Here is a 20917-nt window from a genome sequence, read left to right as displayed (position 1 = left end):
AAGCTGTGATGTATGACAATGCCCATACAGGAATGGCGAAAATTAGCTGACTGTATCCTAAATATCTTTACTTGCCAAATATATGGGAGTTGAGACACTATTTCTCTTTTTTATTGTTGTGGGTGATGATTCAGATGTTTTTTTTTTTTAATATTTGTTTGTGTGTTTGTATTCTATGATAATGAATAGTGTATCACTGTACCGAGGTGGCCGTCGTTGTTAAGTTAAAATGGTTTGTTATAAAGTAACTCTATTTTGAGTATTGCTTTTATAATAAGTTAATGATGATTTTTTAGTATCTCAGGCTTTCAAGGAAAAGTCGTAAACGCCTACTATTTATATGAATCTGCCCTCAAGTACGTAAAGTAGGTAAATAATAAATAAATTTCTTAAAAATCTTCCGAAAGCACAATTAATTAATTACCGGCGTTATTTTCTCGTTAGAATTAACATAATCTTATCATTTTAATTCGCACTTTTTCCTTAGGGCGATTTAATTCAACATTATAATTTAATTAATAATACCAGGATGTCAGGTGTGTTTAGAGGATTAACAACATTTCCTGAAATTTATTTGTTTTAAAAGTTAATTTTAGGGCAAAGAATACGATATGACCGTAGTCACTGGCATATTCTAGTTGTAAACTATTAAATATTTTACGAGTGAAAATAGAGTGTATATTGTGAAGCATACGATATAAATTCACTATTCAGCCTGCAGCGTACCTGAACGAATTACAAATAGCCTGCTGAAAGTTTCTGTAACCCTAGTACTTCAGGGGAGTAAACACGTGACAGCGTTGCCGATATGACGGCCGCTTCATGACGTTGTTTCAAAATTTTATCAAATAAAAATTAATTTTTAGTTTGTAAAAACTAAGTTTTAACAACCTCTCGTAGTTTTAACATTTTTATCAGCCGCTTGACCGCTGTTCAGCTATTTTTAAATGTCATTTGCGCATCTCTCAAATAACAAAAAATATCAATATTAAATAAAGAATAAAAGCGTCTTGTCTTATTTTTCATTTGTTATTAATTTCTATAATCAAATAGGTACATTAAATAGATGTTTTAATAATAATTACATCTTGTAAAGATTACCAAGACACGTCTATTTTTTCTTAACGTGAGTTTTACCCAAAAGCATTCTTGCTAAAACAATGCTTTCTCTGAATATTTTCATAGCTTTTCACCTATTTATAAAAGGTCAACGCGTTGCTAGGTCTTACACAATGCGTCCTTACCATTCAACCCCTAAATTCGTCCTGGATTTTAAACACCTTGATCTAAAAAACAAGGGCAACAGACCCCATAAGAAGTCGCGCGGTGAGGTCGTTGGCCCTGTAATTAAACGATTGCATAATGAGGACCTTTGCGCGCTTGCATATTCAGCAGGCGACGTGGGAACGCGGAATTGTCTTAGAAACAATCCCTTTTGTCCTCGAGAAATGCTTTATGAAAAATAACGTTTAAAGACGTTATTGTATTTGCATGTCGTAAATCTTCCATTTTACTGCATACGGCAAACAATCAGTCCCTAAATCTATACATATAGTAGATAGAAGGGTCAATTCTGTAAATTGAAAATACATATTGAAAAAATGAAGAGCTGTGAAAAAAATGTGTTACTGGATCGTTACCAAACCCAAATATGTGATGAAAAAAATTTTTGTCTGTCTGTCTGTATGTGAAGGCATCACGTGAAAACTAACGGTTCGATTTCGATGTAACTTGTTATAATTATAGGTACCTTATTATCCTGGGCATAAAATAGGATACTTTTTATCCAGGAAAAATATGTAGAAAAAAAAATCTTAATTTTTCCACGCGGGCGGAGTCGCAGGTGGAAGCTAGTAAAGAAATAAATGTACGCTTATAGCTTGCGATAAATAAGATACTACTGGTATATCTAGCCAAGGAATGTATTATGCACAAAGGTTCCTTTCGTTTCTTATTCATACATATAAGTGAACACTGTGACAGAATTTTAAAAATCTAGTCGCGTTTTCTAAATACGGCATGCAAATTTGAAGTCCGCGCAAATGCTTCAAAGGCAAGTGATTCACAAACATTGATTCAAAAGCTTGGTCGCATTCCAATTTTTTTCTTATAAGAAGTTTTATGTGCTCTTCCCTTATCCTAGTGTCCTGGTATTGTTGGTGCTAGAGCATACGCCATATTCCCACGGTAGAGCGCTTGCCAGTTTGGCATGATCGTGTTCTTTGTAGGGCTTTTAAATTTCAAAGGCTGTTCAACGCACTTGCTTTTAATAAACAAACAAGTGAAGTCAAGATGTTGCAAATAGGATGCTATAATTGAGAATAAAAGGGCTCTGCTTGGAAATTCCTATTGCCAAATGGAACTTTAAAGTACTGCAGGCGTACCTATAACGATTGAAAGAACAATATTTAAATTTTAACGTTTTTCAAAAAGTTCAGAACTAAACTTTATATGAGCTTTTCACACAGATAGAGAACTTAATATCAGCCGTCACGAGTGAGCACAATGGGTGGAAAGCACAATAGTTTTCAGTTTGGTCACTCGCTGATAACTGCACAATGCGCGTTGATTGTTCCCACACGATCAACACTATATTTTCTGTGTATTAGTTTTCAAACTGTATTTTACTTGTTTACATCAAATATATACTTCAATTTTTTGCATGATTATAATCAGATCGGATTTTTGAAGAGAAACTTCTTTATAGGGGTTGAAAAAAATTAGTGTAGCATTTTTTCCTGTGATTTTTTCGTTGACTTACTTGAGTTTTTTCCGTTACGCGCCATCTTTTTCTTATCCCTACCACGCGAGATTCGACGTATTTCTGTAAAGTTGCATATAGTAAATTATTTTTTGAAAAATAAGGTCATAAAGAAGTTTCACTTCTTACGTCACGTGTACACTAGTACACACACACATTTTTTTTTCGTTGTCAACTCTCTGTAGTTAATAAATTGTTTCTGAATTTAACAATACTTGCTTCAGCTACCTGAAGAGAATAAAAGATGCTAGGATTGAGAGCTGAATTTCTCAGAAAAATATTACGACTATGGCATTTTTTGTGCAATATATTTTTTAGGATCCGAACCGTGAGAACAAATCTCGGATCTCGTAAGGATCGAAAACTATTATACTAAGGTACCATGACACCGAAGAGACTCTTGGAATTCTACATGTCTGTCTGTCTACAAGCAAGACCAAAAACGTGTCTTAAAAATTATACAAATAAAAAATTTTGTATGTTTTAATATTTTATTGCATATATACAATAATATAGAAATCATCTATATACATAGATAGATTACATAATTTTTCAAACTTTTTTTCATATCAAATAAATTTTTCTCAGAATAGAGCCGACCCGCTCTTTGTGCCGCTTGTGGTGCCGCTCGATGCCAGCGACGTACCGTGGGAATATGGCGTTAAATTCCTGCCACGAATGTACCAGGACAGCAGAACAATTTAGGCGTTCTTTCGTACTTCGTATTTACCAAACCGAGCTCTACTTGGTTCAATCTTCTTCCGTCTTTGTATACAATTCACTAATGCCCGGTTCCTATATTCAACGGATCGTCATAGTATCAAAGCTACTATCCGTTTTTCTAGAACTAACTACGAGTCGTTAATACCGTTCCACAATTTTATTTCTTGACGTGCTATCGACGGACATCCGTTGGTCATAAGAATACCGAGCCCTCTTCACTCACAGATGTGCGTTTCGTTATAAGCCAAATTGAAATTAAAATAACACAAAATTCAGGACAAAATAAGTTAAATATACAGCCGAATTATAAACTTTAAGAATAAAGTTTCTTATTAATAAAGAACTAATACTAAAGAACTATATATTTGTAGACATCTGCGTGATAATTTTCCTTCTAAACAACCTAATGCGTTACACAGAAAGCAAAAACGGAACGTTTTTCTCGCGCACGCGTGCATTGCTTGTCAGTTGTCAAATTATTGTCATTCATTGTTGATTGATGATTCATTGTCATAGTTTTATAATTAAAGAATAACAATACAACGACGACTGTTTATATATTTATTAAAAATGGATATTACGCCGGTAAGTACGCCTTTATATTTCTTCTTTAAAATCGTCTGCCGCTTACTTTTTGCTTCGGACACTCTTAAAGTCAAACATATATGTCTGTTACAGAAATCGAAGAAGGCTATGAGTAAAGACGAGATTGCTCAATTATTATAACCAGTAAGGAGACTAATGCTTCTACGAATAAATTAAAGGATGAATGTTGGACTTCGTTGACCAACACATTTAATGCAAAAATTGGTCAAATACCTACCAGGAAAACTTTTTATTTTCAGCCAAAAAATTCAAACATAATAATTGGATGGACAAATATTATGAAGAAATAATTGAAATACTGAACACACAATAACTAATTAATTTTTGTATATTATTAAGCAATATATCTAGACATACGGTAGAAAAAGAATTTGTTAGGTTGTGCTAAATGTAAATCTTATGTAAAAAATGTATTTAGTTCAGAGAGCCTATTACAGCGTTAAGGAATATAATATAGAAGATGATAATCGATGGAGGGTTGTCGTGTAAGAATCACAGGACAGTTCTTTGGCATATATTATAGTTACATATTATTATGTAAAATTAAACTGTATTAAAGAAATAAAACTTTTATTCCATTTTATTATGTACTTTTATTTATTTTTTATTATTTACAATACAATGTTTAAAAAATTGATTTCTACATTGCAAACATAGACATACATATATATATACTAGTGGTCCGCCCCGGCTTCGCCCTTGAAATACTGAACACACAATAACTAATTAATTTTTGTATATTATTAAGCAATATATCTAGACACACGGTAGAAAAAGAATTTGTTAGTGCTAAATGTAAATCTTATGTAAAAAATGTATTTAGTTCAGAGAGCCTATTACAGCGTTAAGGAATATAATATAGAAGATGATAATCGATGGAGGGTTGTCGCGTAAGAATCACAGGACAGTTCTTTGGCATATATTATGTAGTTACATATTACTATGTAAAATTAAACTGTAATAAAGAAATAAAACTTTTATTCCATTTTATTATATACTTTTATTTATTTTTTATTATTTACAATACAATGTTTAAAAAAATGATTTCTACATTGCAAACATAGACATATATATTATATACTAGTGGTCCGCCCCAGCTTCGCCCTTGGTACATGTTTATGTTTTCTTTCCATAATAACCATCCTCGTACTTCAAGGAACATTATAAAAAAATAATTATCGAAATCGGTCCACCCGTTCACGCGTGATGCCGTGACCAAGGCAAATAGGTCTGCCACTGATATCGATATTGTGCCTAAAGCATAGAACCTCAGCGTCAACAGTAATTGATGTTATGGAGATACCCCATGATTCCTGAAATGACAACATAAATTAGGTATGTAATAAGGTTAGACGTGTTTGGTATAATATTAATGCCTCCATTAAACTAACCTGGCTCCTTTTATTCGTACGTCTGGATAAATTTCAAGAAGTAATTGTTCAACAGATTCTTTATCAAGTCGAAATCTCAATTGAAATTCGTGAGAATCCAGGGTCGCAAAAAAATCCACTCCTTCTCTATAATATATACTCTTTCACGCCCACTATCTTCTTCCGAAATTCGATATAATATTAAACACTTCTCTATCACTATCTGAACTCCACATTTCGATATTGAAGCGGAAACAATGAAATAGTAAGAATTTAACCGCCCGAAATCGACGGGTAAACAAAATGCTATACGAATAGTAACTTTGACAGCATAATGACATTAAAAATATTTATAGGAACGCGATAAACTGTCTTTTCCATACAATATGCTTACCGTTCGTTAATAGTAACCCTCCCATCCGTCAGTAGGAAGCCGTCGGTAAGTTGCTTGACGAGACGTTTTTTATAGGAACGATTTTCGCTTACGCTTGGTTAATTATACTACTATTCGTAACTAAAACGGATCGTTTTTCAAATATAGGAACCGGGCATTATTAGGCGCTTTCTACACAATATTTATTATTTAATTTGCACCGGAACTACGCGAACCCTCGTGAATATTTTTATTCTACGTTATAAATCGGTACAAAATATACCAAAATTTCTGGATAACCAATAATTGCAAAAAGTAATCAAGGGATATTCGTATTTATACGACTTCGAAAAGCCAATTTGTATGAGTAGGTCCTTTTTGTAATTTTTTTCATTTGTTAGCAACGATGATGTTAACTCGATGGTTCAAAAAAACAACGTCCCGTGGGAATCAGAGTATAATCGATCAGAATTTTACTAGGATATCAGAATATAGTAGAAGTCTGATAAGTAATATTGAATTGAACTTCACGAGTCGGTTAAATAATATCCTACGGGTTCTTTTTTCATGTCGAATGTCGGTAAAAGTGGAATAGCCGTGAGAATATGATGGATATTTGCGCCACTACTCCACTAGGCAATTAGGATCACACAGGAGTAGGTACATACCCTTTAGTTTCTGTGATCTGTGGTACATACGTATAATAAAGCACATCCCTCGTTGTGCGAATTTTCATACCTCATTGAACTTTTTTCGAAAATTTCGAGACAAGTTTTGCATCACAATAAGTACATGTGGTGTGTGGCAAATATTTTGTTATAATGAAAACATTGTTTAAGAATTTATAATATTGTTTAAGATTTAAAAATCGATTGTTTATCATAATTAAAATTATTAAATAAGTTAATAAAGTTAAGTAATCGAAGTTTAATTGGTTTAATATTGCAGTGAATGATTCACCATTCTTTTTGATTTATTTATATTTTTTACAAAAACCACAACTGTGAAGTAGATTTTTTAATTACGCATGTGTGCCGTGTGTGACTCAATCTCCCCTAACAAGGAAGTCACGTGTATTACGTCACCAAAACACCAGGATAGCAGATTTACATTGAAGGTTGTGTGGCGCTTGCATATGTGGACGATATGTATGTGTGTGCAACTCGTGTTTGTATATTGGGGGTTTCATCCCTCTTCCGAAGCGAGCAGGTCACGTGTATTTAGATGAGAACCGTACTAGGCTAACAGGGTATTGGAGGATATAGCAAAGGCATCCCTTTTTTTCTATCTCTAGAAGAAGGGTTGTCATCAGTCATCACCGTGGGAATACGGCTGGTAGTCGTACGTATTTTGATCAATATTATGCCAGGATAGTAGAAACTTGAAGAAGTCAATTTAAAACTACAGTTAAATTTAGCATGTCCCCGTGGGAACACAACTGGGAAACTGTATTATTTGACTAATGGTATACTAGGATATCTGTAAAGTGCAGGAGCTCCTTTATTTCTATTAATAGCTTACTGGGGTATTCTCATTTCATATGTTAATTTTAGGTGTATTTTAGTCCCACATTTACCAGGGAATCAGCATCGATTAAGAGGCATATTGAATGTCGAAATATTTGGAGGCGTTTTTATGAAATTGTGCATTTTGCTGAGCGATAACAATATACAGCATGTATTGCAGTTCGTACTTATATAGTTTTTTTTATGTTTAATTTGTAAAGGTTTGCAGTGTATGTTAGTATGTGTTATTAAAAATAAAACCAGAATATTTTTTTATAAAGATCCATAATACCTACATTCTGAGCATTGAAAATGATTAGAATAGAATTGAAGATAATTATAATAGTCTTGTCAGTAATCTAGAAATGCAGATGTAAAATATTTCAATTAGGAGCCTGAAAGCGCCATAATTCAAAATTAGCTCATAAAACCGCCATTAAATCTATATCTGCCAATTATTCCGGCAATAAAATATACGACGTCATAAAAGCATTTGAAATTATTCGTTTCTTGTTTAATTACCATTAAGATTTCATTTATTTGGTAAATAAACGTTTTCATATTATAAAGTATACCTAATAACTAAGCTTTGCCTAAATCTTGATCCGCTCTAAAAACGAAACCAGCATTTGTTTTTTTTTATTTTATTTTACACTTAATATATTAATTATCTATATGACCACGAAAATATCTTTAGATAGATATAATAATACATATTTTTTAAGGACAAAAGTAAGTGAATTAACAGACAAATGAAAAATAGTCATGAAATAAATTAAAATTGAAATGAGAAAATTCGATAATTGATTGTCACGAATTAATTATCACGACAACATACAAAAAAATATCACTGGGGGATAAGAATTCCCGTAAACATCCCCATCCAAGTCGCTTCGCTACGCACGCCATGACTTGTGCGCAAAAACAACATCCCGCAGCGGGTAATTCACCGTTTTTTACATAAAAAACAAATCACAAGCCTACTGATTTTCAAATAATCTACGGAAGCACGTGACAAGCGAGCCAGAATCACAATAAGTCGGAAAGTAGGCTGGCTATTATGAGATTAGTGACGTCACGGATTGTCCAATGACAATGGTGACTCACAATGGATTTAATTTTTTTGTCATATAAATGCCGTTGAAAGAGTGCAGCGCTGCAACATTTCGGTTTGAATGAAGTGTGCAACGGATTTTTTAAGGGATTTTCAATAGTTATGTTGCACAGTTATGGTAACCTAGTAGACGCAGGCTGTGACGCAGGCATATTGCCGTTAATTAAATTAGTTAAAACAGTAGTGTATTTTGACGTAAGCACTTACTTATTAAGTTAATTAATAATGTAGCGTACATAATACTTGAATTCGTTTTTTTCGTTATATTTACGTTGTACTTTACATTATGGATCTTTTAGATTTTAGAAGATCTAATCTAATCACTACATAGTAAAAAACAAAGTCGCTTTCTCTGTCCCTATGTCCCTTTGTATGATTAAATCTTTAAAACTACGCAACGGATTTTGATGCGGTTTTTTTAATAGATAGAGTGATACAAGAGGAAGGTTTTAGTATATAATTTATTAGGTTTTAGACAAAGCCGGCGAAGCCGCGGGCGGTAAGCTAGTTATGTATATGTATTTTCATCACACAACTAATCATAGAATTACTTAATACTCAAACAAAACATAACAATGATAAATAAACCACGAAATATTATAAAAAGAAACACAAATACCTAATTATTATAATTGATGAATTTCTTGGCATTAGTGGCAATAAGATCAAAGCCGTCACATTTTTCACAGTCGAGAAAATTATGATAAATTATTTCATCATAATACGTAGATAAAATAGATATAACTGAATTTTAGTAAGTAGGTGAGTGAAGACTACATCAAGCAGTGAAAAGTTGTTCTGCATGATGTGAAAAAGTGTCGTAGAGTTAGATTTGAATTTTGGTAATTTATCGAAAAAGACTATTTACTATGAGTTCTGAACGAGAGAAATGTTTTCAAATGGTTTTATTAAATGTAAAATCAATTTAAATTTCTAAAAGTGATTGTTGCTATGCGTAAGTTTTACACAAATATAGTCTCTACTAGCTTCCGCCCGCGACTCCGTCCGCGCGGATGTCGGTCTTCGCGTGGATGGTTATTTCTCCATTTTGAGTACCTCTGTCAATAACATCTTATAAATATCTATTGGACCCAATTCCCAAATACGGCTAGGCCTATAATAATACGCAACGTGTGTTCGCGGTTCTACGGAACAACGTCTATGGATAAAACTGAAAAATTAAGATTATTTTTTTCTACGTATTTTTCCAGGATAAAAAGTATCCTATTTTACGCCCAGGATAATAAGGTATAATTATACCAAGTTTCATCGAAATCGAACCGCTAGTTTTCACGTGATGCCTTCACATACAGACAGACAGACAGACAGACAGACAGACAGACAAAAAATTTTTTAATCACATATTTGGGTTTGGTATCGATCCAGTAACACCCCCTGCTATTTATTTTTTCAATATTTTCAATGTACAGAATTGACCCTTCTACAGATTTATTATATATGTATAGATGAGGTATAATTGACATCAAGCTATAACACATCAAAGTAAAGTTTAAATACAAAACAAGCCCTAATGATGAGAAATAGGAGATGAAAGTTTTATACAATTTTCATACATGCGATAACGTAGATTTTAACCCTTAGCTGGTATCGCCTTTTTTGGCAACACTACCGGTATCGTGGGTCAAATTCTACCCATACCAAACAATCTGTTGTAGAACGTAGATTTTTTATTATTTGTATAAAATATGGTTAGAAAAGAAATAAAAAAATATTTTTTTTACAAAATAACCTTATTTAATATTAGAATATAAAAAAAAATATCATGTTTTACACACATTTGTAAATAACCTTATTTTTTGGCACTTTTTGGTTAATGTGTATCTCCTCTTCGTTTTCACTGTCGTCAGAACTTACTCCAAATACACTGTCTTCTAAGCAACTAACAGATTAGGGATTGTCTCGATCGCTGATGATTTCGTCGTCACAAAGTTGGTTTACATTTGGTATTCTTTCATTTTTCAATTCCAAATCATCACTTAAGTCGTTCATCAACTCCTCGATTTGTCTGTCGTTCAAAAAGCCCTCCAATGTAGTACAAATAAACAATAAAACCAAAAAAGTAAGTAATTACACTCAGTGAAAAAAGTTACTTATTTGGTATCGTGGGTCGAACGTGACCCAGAAAGCTACTTACCTCCGCTCCTAAGATAGTCACAGTTCTGCACATCAACACCCCGCTGCAGCTAGCGACGCACTGAGAATACTTAGAAGCGCACAGTCGTTGCATAAAATATTTAAAGAATTATAACCGAAAATGTTCGCTTCTGGGTCAAATTTGACCCACGATACCTGCTAAGGGTTAAGAGAAGAGAGTCGCACAAACAATGATTGTTATTTATAATTCTTAAGACAAATAGATAAAAGATTCCATAGAGTAGCCCTAAAACATATTCTCTAATATTTTCTTGGAAAATTCCTTATCTTATATGGATAAAAATATTATATCGACATTGCTGGGGTGCAAATGGCTACGTCGGCCATTTTCTTATCTTCCCTAACGATTATGAACAGCTGTTATCGTTAGAGATTAATCTAAAAATGGTAAAACAAAATGTATGAAATGTAAGGGAACAAAATGACATGACGCCAAAAATATATTATACTAGCTTTCCGCCCGCGGCTTCGCCCGCGTTTTCAAAGGAAAACCCGCATAGTTCCTGTTCCCGTGGGATTTCTGGGATAAAACCTATCCTATGTGTTAATCCAAGTTACCCTCTATATGTGTGCTAAATTTCATTGTAATCGGTTCAGTAGTCATTGCATGAAAGAGTAACAAACACACACACACATCCTCACAAACTTTCGCATTTATAATATAAGTAGGATAATTATAAAATAATATTGATAATACTTAATATCTTTAGGTACATTGCACTGACCGTTCACCCTCGTTAATAATCTTCTTTCATTGTAAAGAAATACACCTATATTATGGAATTATTTCGAAATTGCATCTTCGTAACACAAAATGTTTCCATTCAAAAATCTACTCCTATCATTCCATCCCACTTTTAACACAACCCACCAAAACAATTTACTCCAAAACCCACAAAGTCATCAAAATTTGCCAAAAACAACGCATCGAAGCAACCTAATCCGGGGGGCCTGTTAACACAACCCATCCAAACAATTGTCTACCCACCCAAAAAATTTGCCCAAAACAACGCATCGAAGCAACCTAATCCGGGGGGTCAAGTAATATGCTAGAAACAGCGAAGTTTTTACGACCCTCGCCACACAATAATAGCGGCTCATTAACTCATTATGCGCCTCGTTTGTCCGACACTCGACCACACTCGTACTTAACCGCTGGGACTTGCTCAAACTCAAACTCAATCGCTAATTCATGGTTACTCCTTATTCGTATTTTCACTTGTAACTACACTAGCTGTTAAGCCTGTGATACGTCTATTTAAATAATTTTGTAAATAACATTAGTTTAAAATTCGTAAAAAATATTCATACATTGTAAAATCGAACAGAATAAAACCATAAATAGATACTTAGAACAATTGTTCATGAAATTCATTCGAAGCTTTAAAAAAGCTTTTGAATGCATATGAAGTAAATGCAGTCATGTATTATATGAATGCAAGATAATATCTAAACAGTAAAATTAGAAAGAAATGATGTTTTATTTTTGTAAGTATTTGAAATGTTAAACGCACAAATGGACTTTATTACAAAATCTATACTAATATTATAAAGCTGAAGAGTATGTTTATTTGTTTGAACGCGCTAATCTCAGGAACTACTGAGCCGATTTGGAAAATTCCTTCGGTGTTAGATAGCTCATTTATCGAGGAAGGCTATATATAATATATCATCACGCTAAGACCAACAGGAGCGGAGCAATGCGGGTGAAACCGCGGGAAATATATCTAGTGTTTTATATGGATGTTATATCAAAAGCCACATCTATACTTCTATACTTATATTATAAAGCTGAAGAGTTTGTTTGTTTGTTTGTTTGAACGCGCTAATCTCGGGAACTACTGGTCCGATTTAAAACATTCTTTCGGTGTTAGATAGCCCATTTATCGAGGAAGGTTATAGGCTATATTTCATCACGCTACGGGCAACAGGAGTAGAGCCACGGGGGTGAAACCGCGCGGAGCAGCTAGTTTTATATAAAACTCTATGTGCCATACTTTATTCTAAATAACACAAAAGTTATTTTACAATATAACTAGTAAATTGGAGATCCTAACGACAATTAAATGAATTCAATAGAAAAAATGTACTTCTTCTTGCGCTTAATTATAATGAATCTGCAGTTATTCTGCAAATTATAGATCACTCTTCATTATCCGAAGTCCTAGAAACTATTTTCCCGAATAAAGTTGTAACTACTTTTATAGCCTAGATTAAGACTATCTTTTATCTGTATTTCAGCCGACGAGGCTAATAAATAAGTGAAGTGATTGTCGTTTTGTTGGGCGCGGAAAGCTCGAAGTAAAAAATGTCAAATGTCTTGGAGTAAACTTATGTAGTTCTCACATTTACTAGCGTCTAAATTGTCTACAGTAGACAATTTCTGGACTTGGTGCAATTCTTTTTTCTTACTTCCTTACTTAATAAATTCGAGAATGTGTTTTTCTTTCTTTTGTATATGATATTTGTGTTTAAAGATAGGAAGAGAGATAAGATACATTTTACCGTTATGAAACATGTGATTTCCTCGGGAATTTCCTTTGCATTCCCGGATGAAGCCGCGGACCGAAAGGTAGTGGGTACAAAAATATACATACGACATTCACAATGACTACAAAATTATGATAGCTATAATTTACCGAGGTAGAGTTTGGTAGAGTTACTAAAATTATTAAAAAATACTGCATCCTTGAGATCACTGCATTTATTTCCAGTAGGTTTCCTACTGAGTGAAAAAAAAAACAAACAAAACTTGAAAACGCACGAGATTTTTTTTATCTGTTTGGGACTTGGGTGGTATGTTCACACGTCACGCCCTTGCCCCCAACAGTACTAGGATATCATAAGTGTATTGGAGGTGGCGTTTAGCGTATGTTTAAATGTTGTGAGCAATTATGTTGGGAATATTATGTATGTCGTATTATAGTAATATTGTTCTTGATTATTTGAAAACATTTTAAATGTCTAGCTAAGATCTAGGTAGGTAATGGCTTCGCTGTCATTTTATGTAGATTTCATCAGATTCTATGAGCCCTTTCTTCGTGAAAAGTAAGAAACATATTTAGAAAATATTAGAATTTGACATTCTCAATTATTTATAATACATTTCAATTTTAAGTCGAGAAAAAAAAATAGTTTATAAAATGGCGCGCACTGGTAAGTGTCATTGTGAGTAGTAAGGTCAAGTTTAGATAAAATATGTTATTTTTCATAAGTTTAATATAAAAAAATATTAATAAACCAAGTCACTAGAATCGAGTTTTCCTTTAAGTATTTGTATAAAGCGCCATCTACAGTGAAATTTATCAAAACAAGTACTACGGTTCTGAGACTACTGATTAAAAAAACTTAAGTTTTTCATAAATGCTTACTCATGCTTTTTATAATTTTATAAATGCTTAAACTATTTGTTCTGTGTAATTTAGTACTTAGGAATACAATGCCGACACAAAAGCACTTTTTAAAATAATTTAATATTAAATTCTTTGTAAAATATAATATGGTAGGGTCTGTGGTTTAAAGATTATTTACAATCTTTAGTTTAATGTATTGAAATAACTCTTTGGAATCATTTCCCAGAGATTTTGCGCGTAAAAAATCATGACGAAAAAATGGAATAATTTCCCAGAGATTTTGGAAAATCATTACGAATAAATTTGCCAAAGAATTATTTATACATTAAATTAAAATTTAATATTGTAAATTGTATAAATTGTCAATTATATAACAATTTTCCTACAATATTTATTTACAAAACTGCACATAAAAAGTCTTCTATTATATACACACAACCTGCTATCTATATAAGTCTAATAATTAAATAAATAGACGTTTGAGAGAATGGATGGAGTATGTATGTTTGTTACTATTTCACGAGAAAACTACTGGACGGATTTGGATGAAACTTTGCAATAATATTGGTTACACATCAATTGTGCTATAAAAATAGTATATGCCCGCTATTATCGTAACTAATATTTAGAATATCTAATAATAAAGAAATTCATATTTTTTTGACTCTTTTTACGTCGTCTAAGTGGAATTTGATTTACAATATTTTTTTTATTGACTATTTAATGTGAGTCTCTATTTTCTATTGAAGAATAAATGATTGCTGAAAATTTAAGATTTTTTCTATGGTTGACTGTAAAAACTACCGACGTAAGATAAATTATAAAACTGAATTGGCGTAAGTTTTAATAGATAATTGATATCTTTGGGGGACAAATAAATTAATACTAATTTGGACATATTTTAATTACTACGATTATATCTCTAAATAGTATTTCCTAGTGTTTAATTTTACGCGAGTATTATACATTTAGAAACGTCAGGACAATACGATGAATAAATCGCATTTAAAATCCGTTAAAATCTTAAATTTTTATATCAATAAATGTTCACGTAAGAATGTTTCATATTATGTAATAAACTATTATATAAGTCTCATTTATATATCCATATTGTATACGTACTACATTTTTAAGATCCCGATTACATAATATAAATTACTTACAAACAGATGAACCCATTTAAATGAAACTTCGCATGCAAATCGCATTTAATGTAGAGACAAAAAGAACAAAAATTGAAAACAGTCGCAAGTCTGATAATAAAATAACATTCAAATCAACGTTATTATAACATTAATAATAAACACTAAAAAAACTATTTTCTATACCTTAAGCAATTCTATTTTCAGCTCTATAAATTTTCCATACAAAAAGAAATTCATAGAAATCCATTTTATAACTCTCGTTAATTCAATTAGAAGAAGTTTTAATACGTGTACTGTGTCAATCTACTAAGCAATTTATGTGCCTATTTGTTGGGGTTTAAAAGTGAACATTTTCTGAATTTATGTCAGTATTACGTAATTATTTATATAAAAAACTTTTCTAGCAGTTTCCAGCTTTTTAAGAGCCGCAACTAAGTCATAATTGCAACAAATTCAAATTTAATATTAACGTTTATGTACGGTTTAAATGGTTTATTTAATCATAAAAAACCATAGCATAATTAATACATTTCTAAGGATTCAATTCCACGATTCTATACTTAATTATATCGAATCGCTGTCATGGAATTCTGAGTTCGATTTTCAATTTAATTTGAGAATAACGGTTATAAATATGTTATGCGTGACATGATCTATAGAATGACTATAAAATGACCATTCATTAAATAAATACCAAACGCGTAACGAACATGCGACACTTGTACTGTACCTTACATCATCAATTTTCAAGCCTTTGAAGATTAACAGGAATACGTCCATGTCACACTATATTTATCACTAGATCAATTTGTCAAAACACGGGAGAACATTAATAAATACGTCACTATTATAACATATGTCACTACACACCGCCACGTGCGACCATCTCCGTAAACTCAACATATCTGACGCCTATACCACATTTTTTAATAATACTCTTTATATCAAACCCAAATATATCACCTTATTCTATCACCTTATATCTATTTACCGAAACTAACTTCATGAATCCGACGCTTTGATGTTTTATGATGAACGGTTAATTCACGAATCGACAAATCTGGGCCAACGCAGTTTATTTTCCGAAACGACACAATTCTTTAGTTAACGTCGCATATTGTTATTATATTCGTCTGTTTAATTCACAGTTTTATAGACACGTGAGAATCAGTGCGATCATTAATCAAGCGTTATCAAAGTATGTTACTCGAACGCACCTGAAGGAAAAGCGCGGGAGGTTCATCTGTCAAACTCACTGACATCCAAGTTTGCCGCCAAAACGCGTTCAATAGAAATCGTTCACTTAATCCCATTGTTTGGCACGAGAAGTCTGTGGTCACTAAGTTCTAAATTTAAATTTACACATTTTTCACGGCCATAGATAACAGTTTTTTTTTTTATTTCGAACGTTTAGTAGGGAGGCGCGTAGTAACCGACCAACACGGTAAATGCTATAGGGCGGACTGGATTTCAGCAAGCACATCGCGGGAAATTTTTCTATCGTTTTTCTCGAATCGCATCATATGTTTGTGGACACTTGGTCTATTAATATCCGTCCCTAAATATTGCGTGTGCTTTTTTGTTCTGTGACATTGTTGTGAAATGAGGTCGTTTAAGATCCTTCACATTAAAAAAATAACGCAGATTTTATTTATAGAAGAACTCATTTTATATACTTCTACATGTTAATTTGGGTTCTTTAAATTATTTACATCGAAAATAATTCAAAATGACTCAGAATAAATACAATTACAGAAAATGATATATCTATTACAGTGAGGACGGATAAAATTTTACTTATACACTATTTTCTACACTATATTTAACTATTTAGAATTTTAATAGTTTTAAATAAAAAATAACCTACATAATATAATATAAACATTATTTTAAAACCTTTTTTAAGAAAACACGCACACGCCATAGTTCCTCCGTGACTATGTATTAATCTATGGTCCTTGCGAACTAGCACACATTTGAATTTTCCTACACTGATTGGATTCCAACGGATCCCTTTCAGGGCTTTAAAAACGCGGGAAAAAGTATTGAATCGAAAAATCCGTAAAAATATCATGCTTTTAATTATTATTCTTTTTTTCTGTTCTCGTCCCGCCAATAGTGATCTTTGGGCTTGTTACCTTTTACCGTAGTTGTCTGAAAGCAACCACTACTAAGTGATAAGGCCGCCAAGTTACTTGTACTCTGTTTTATCTGTAAGTAACAATGACTATTATACTAGTAGACGCGGCATACGCCAACATCATTGCACTAAAAAACAGCGTAATTAATACATACCTACTTACTAACGCATTATCACCAATACAGTTGTTCTCTCTTTCACTCTCACGCACGAGACATAATACATGTCTCACTCATGTACTTCGTAATAACAACTGCCGATTAAAATACAAAAAGAACGTCCAGCCACGACGCTGAATGGTGCGTGACTAAATGAAACTCGGGCACTTACCTGAGTTTTTTCTTGCCAAAATAGAGAGCGGGTAACGTATCTAGCTTTTTTATATATCATAGGTAAGTAATTCTAAGGATTCCTATTTGTACAACTAACAAAGTGTTAAATAAAAACTTACGTATGGTTCATTTAGGTCTTGTTGACTTAAATATGGTTTAGTACGGATAATTTGACAATCCAATTTAGTTTTATGACATACTAGCGGTTACGCGGCTTCGCTTACCAATGTTAAGACGTTTTGAATTTAAAGACTACGAGGGTTTGAGTTTCATAAATTATCAACTTATCAATATTTACCGATTTTAAACTGATAAAACAATTTTTATACTTGCTAGCCCCGATATACGATGTATCATGTAACCTAACAGACATAAAAACACAAACTTAAACATTTATTTATTAACAAGACTCCTATAAGATAAATTATTATAAAACTAGGTAAGTTATCAAACCAACATCATATTCTGCCATTGCAAAGCTAAATTTGAATTTGATATCAAACGTTATTTAGCAAAGTTTTATGCTAATGCCGGACTCCATGTTTCATAAGGGCTTGACCCCTATTCATGCTACTTACACGGTAGCATTAAGCGGTATGAATGGCAGCTTTATTTTTTCAAATTTGATTCACCTTGCGTAGAGCACGCGGCAAACGATAGAGGGCATAGAGAATTTCTAGGCATAGACGAATGTGTCTATGACTGGTGATATTTGTGTATAATTATTCATGTGACTAGGTTACATAATTCTACCCGCCTATTCAGAATAAAAAAAGAAAGGCATCTTATGAACGAATTTGGGAGATAAAGTAGGGGTTTGGTCCAATAATTCTGCATAAATACGTATAAAATACAATAAACCAAACTAGCAGACTTCTAAATTCATTGAATACCTAGTACAGAATGAATCTAAAACCTTACAAACGGGCACTATACACCATAAGAAATTAAGTAGCTTCTATTCCAAGCCAACATCTAGAATGTTCTATCCTCAATGGTGCGTATCGAAATGAGGTTTTACGACCTCTAGTTAAGGATATATTGCCATCGTTTGTATGGAAAAAGAAACAATACAGAGATAAATAGCTTTCGCAATCTTAAATGAGTCATGAGCCTGTGGTTTATGCGTTTTATTGACGTTTCATAATCATTTACCTATAAATTGAAGAGAGTTTTTTCCGCATTGAATCTTTACGTATTTTTTTAATCTATGTTTTGTTTCTTTCTCTCTTAGGTCAATTATAACTGTGTGATAGAGACACAGCATTGATTAAATCGAAGCAAAAATGCACAAATGAAATATGACAAGAAGACTTTTTGAAGTGAAACTTCTTTATCGGGTTTGGTAAAAAATTTAATGTAACATTTTTTTGTTACGCGTGACATTATTCCGTTACGCGCCATCTTTTTCTTATCCCTACCACGCGTGATTCGACGTATTTCTGTAAAGTTGTATATAGTAAATTATTTTTGAAAAATAAGGTCATTAAGAAGTTTCACTTACGCGTGTACAGTGTACACGCACACATTTTTTTGTCTTAGCTTTTGCCTACCTACGCTTATTACCCCCTTTTAGGGTCAGTTATTAAAACAAAATACAACTGCAATTTAACGAACATATTATACAGTATACACATTTGGACAATGTTCTTAGAAAAACATTTTTATTTCTTATTTCTAGTTATAAGTACGTGGGATTCGTAGGGGTAAATGAATGTCTGAGACCTTCTAGAATGTGTTTTCTTGCGAGAAAATTTTAGCAAATGAAAAATGTTTATCACAAAGGGAACGTAATCTGTCAAAAAACAGGTCACACTTCACTGTTTGTTTTTTAACACTAGCTGTCCACGCGGTTTCGCTTGGTCAGTTATTATTGCTTCTAATTACTAAAATATTTAAAAGTAATAAATGTAAATTTATAAACAATGCCCGCCTCGTGATCGAATTTTTTCTATTCTTTATAAATTTATATTTATAAAGCATTTGAATGCCATAAAACCAAAAATATAAATTTAGTAATAAATGTATTACCTAATTTTTAATAGATAGACCCTCGCATTCATTCTACAAATAGCTTAAAAGACAAATTCCGATCATATTTATGTGAAGAATGTATCCTACTAATATTATAAATGCGAAAGTTTATGTGTGTGTGTGTTTGTTACTCTTTCACGCAAATACTACTGAACCGATTACAATGAAATTTAGCACACATATAGAGGGTAACTTGGATAAACACATAGGATAGGTTTTATCTCGGAAATCCCACGGGAACGGGAACTATGCGGGTTCCCTTTGAAAACGCGGGTGAAGCCGCGGGCGGAAATCTAGTAGATACATATTTCAAAAAGACAGCTATGGTTTAAATAGAAAAAAATAAACTAAGGTTTAAACCAAGCTAATCTTATATGCCAGAAAGCTATTATCCCAATAATTTTAACGAACATCCTTTGGCACGATAATTGCTCCCATTAAAAATTTAACCTCTTCCAAATCGCCAAAAGGCGAAATTTCTGCATAAACTATAAATTCGATATATTTTTTTTAACAAGTAATTTAGGCGAATTGCGCTATTAAGGCTGCAAGAAACTGGCAAGCGCTTAAACAAAAATTTTAACTATATCTGTTGGCAATGGTATTACAATTGTTGTCAGACTAAGGACACATTTGACTGCAAGTTATCGGTGAACATGGGAAAACGGATTTTTATGATGTACCCATTTTTTAGTTTTTTTCGCCTTTAGCTGTGATTCCAAAAAACCTTGTGTGTTTCAGATAGTTTGCAGTGACTATGAACGGACAATTCATTTAATTGGGACACTTTAATTAATAATATAACTTTAAAATAGTAAAGTTGCATTTAGTATTTTTATTAAAATTATCAGTTCAAATCTCTAATTTAAATTATAATTATCTTTATTTAAAAAATCCGATCGTCATTTTTGACAACACTGAAATATAGATAGATATTTATAAAAATAAAACGTGTCACCATGGCAGATGGTTTTATTTTAACGCAGCGCTTATAACGAAAAATAATTTAGGCTAGGCTTTTTTATACTTTTAAATAAGTAAATATAGTCATAATGCATAATAAGTTCTTAAAATGAATTCTTATAAAGCCCTTGTATTCTTTTCTGCATTTACGCCAATGTCAGTAAAAACAATTTTAACAATTATCTCTAGCAGTTTGCAGGCAATTCCCAGCCAAATTTGGCTGCGATGTCGTCTTCTGCTTAAAATTTTATTGTCTTGCGTTTTGCAAACGCATTGAGTTGGAATGTAATTTAATTGCAATGTTACTGTAAATAGGGGAATAT

General features: G+C 32.5%; 1 protein-coding gene across 1 annotated transcript in view; it reads right to left on the bottom strand.

The window, feature by feature from the left end:
• LOC123698792 overlaps window positions 1-16567 on the bottom strand; it is a 48953-nt gene extending 32386 nt beyond the window's left edge. Inside the window, exon 1 of the mRNA XM_045645567.1 lies at window positions 16343-16567. The gene's annotated coding sequence lies outside the window, so the exon portion shown is untranslated. The remainder of the gene's footprint in view (window positions 1-16342) is intronic.
• Between the last annotated feature and the right edge of the window lie 4350 nt (window positions 16568-20917).

The sequence above is a fragment of the Colias croceus genome, chromosome 2 (assembly GCF_905220415.1).
Source record: "Colias croceus chromosome 2, ilColCroc2.1".
In the NCBI taxonomy this organism is placed as follows: Eukaryota; Metazoa; Arthropoda; class Insecta; order Lepidoptera; family Pieridae; genus Colias; species Colias croceus.
Note: the sequence above shows the minus strand (reverse complement) of the source record. Positions and strands in the feature narration are given on the sequence as shown.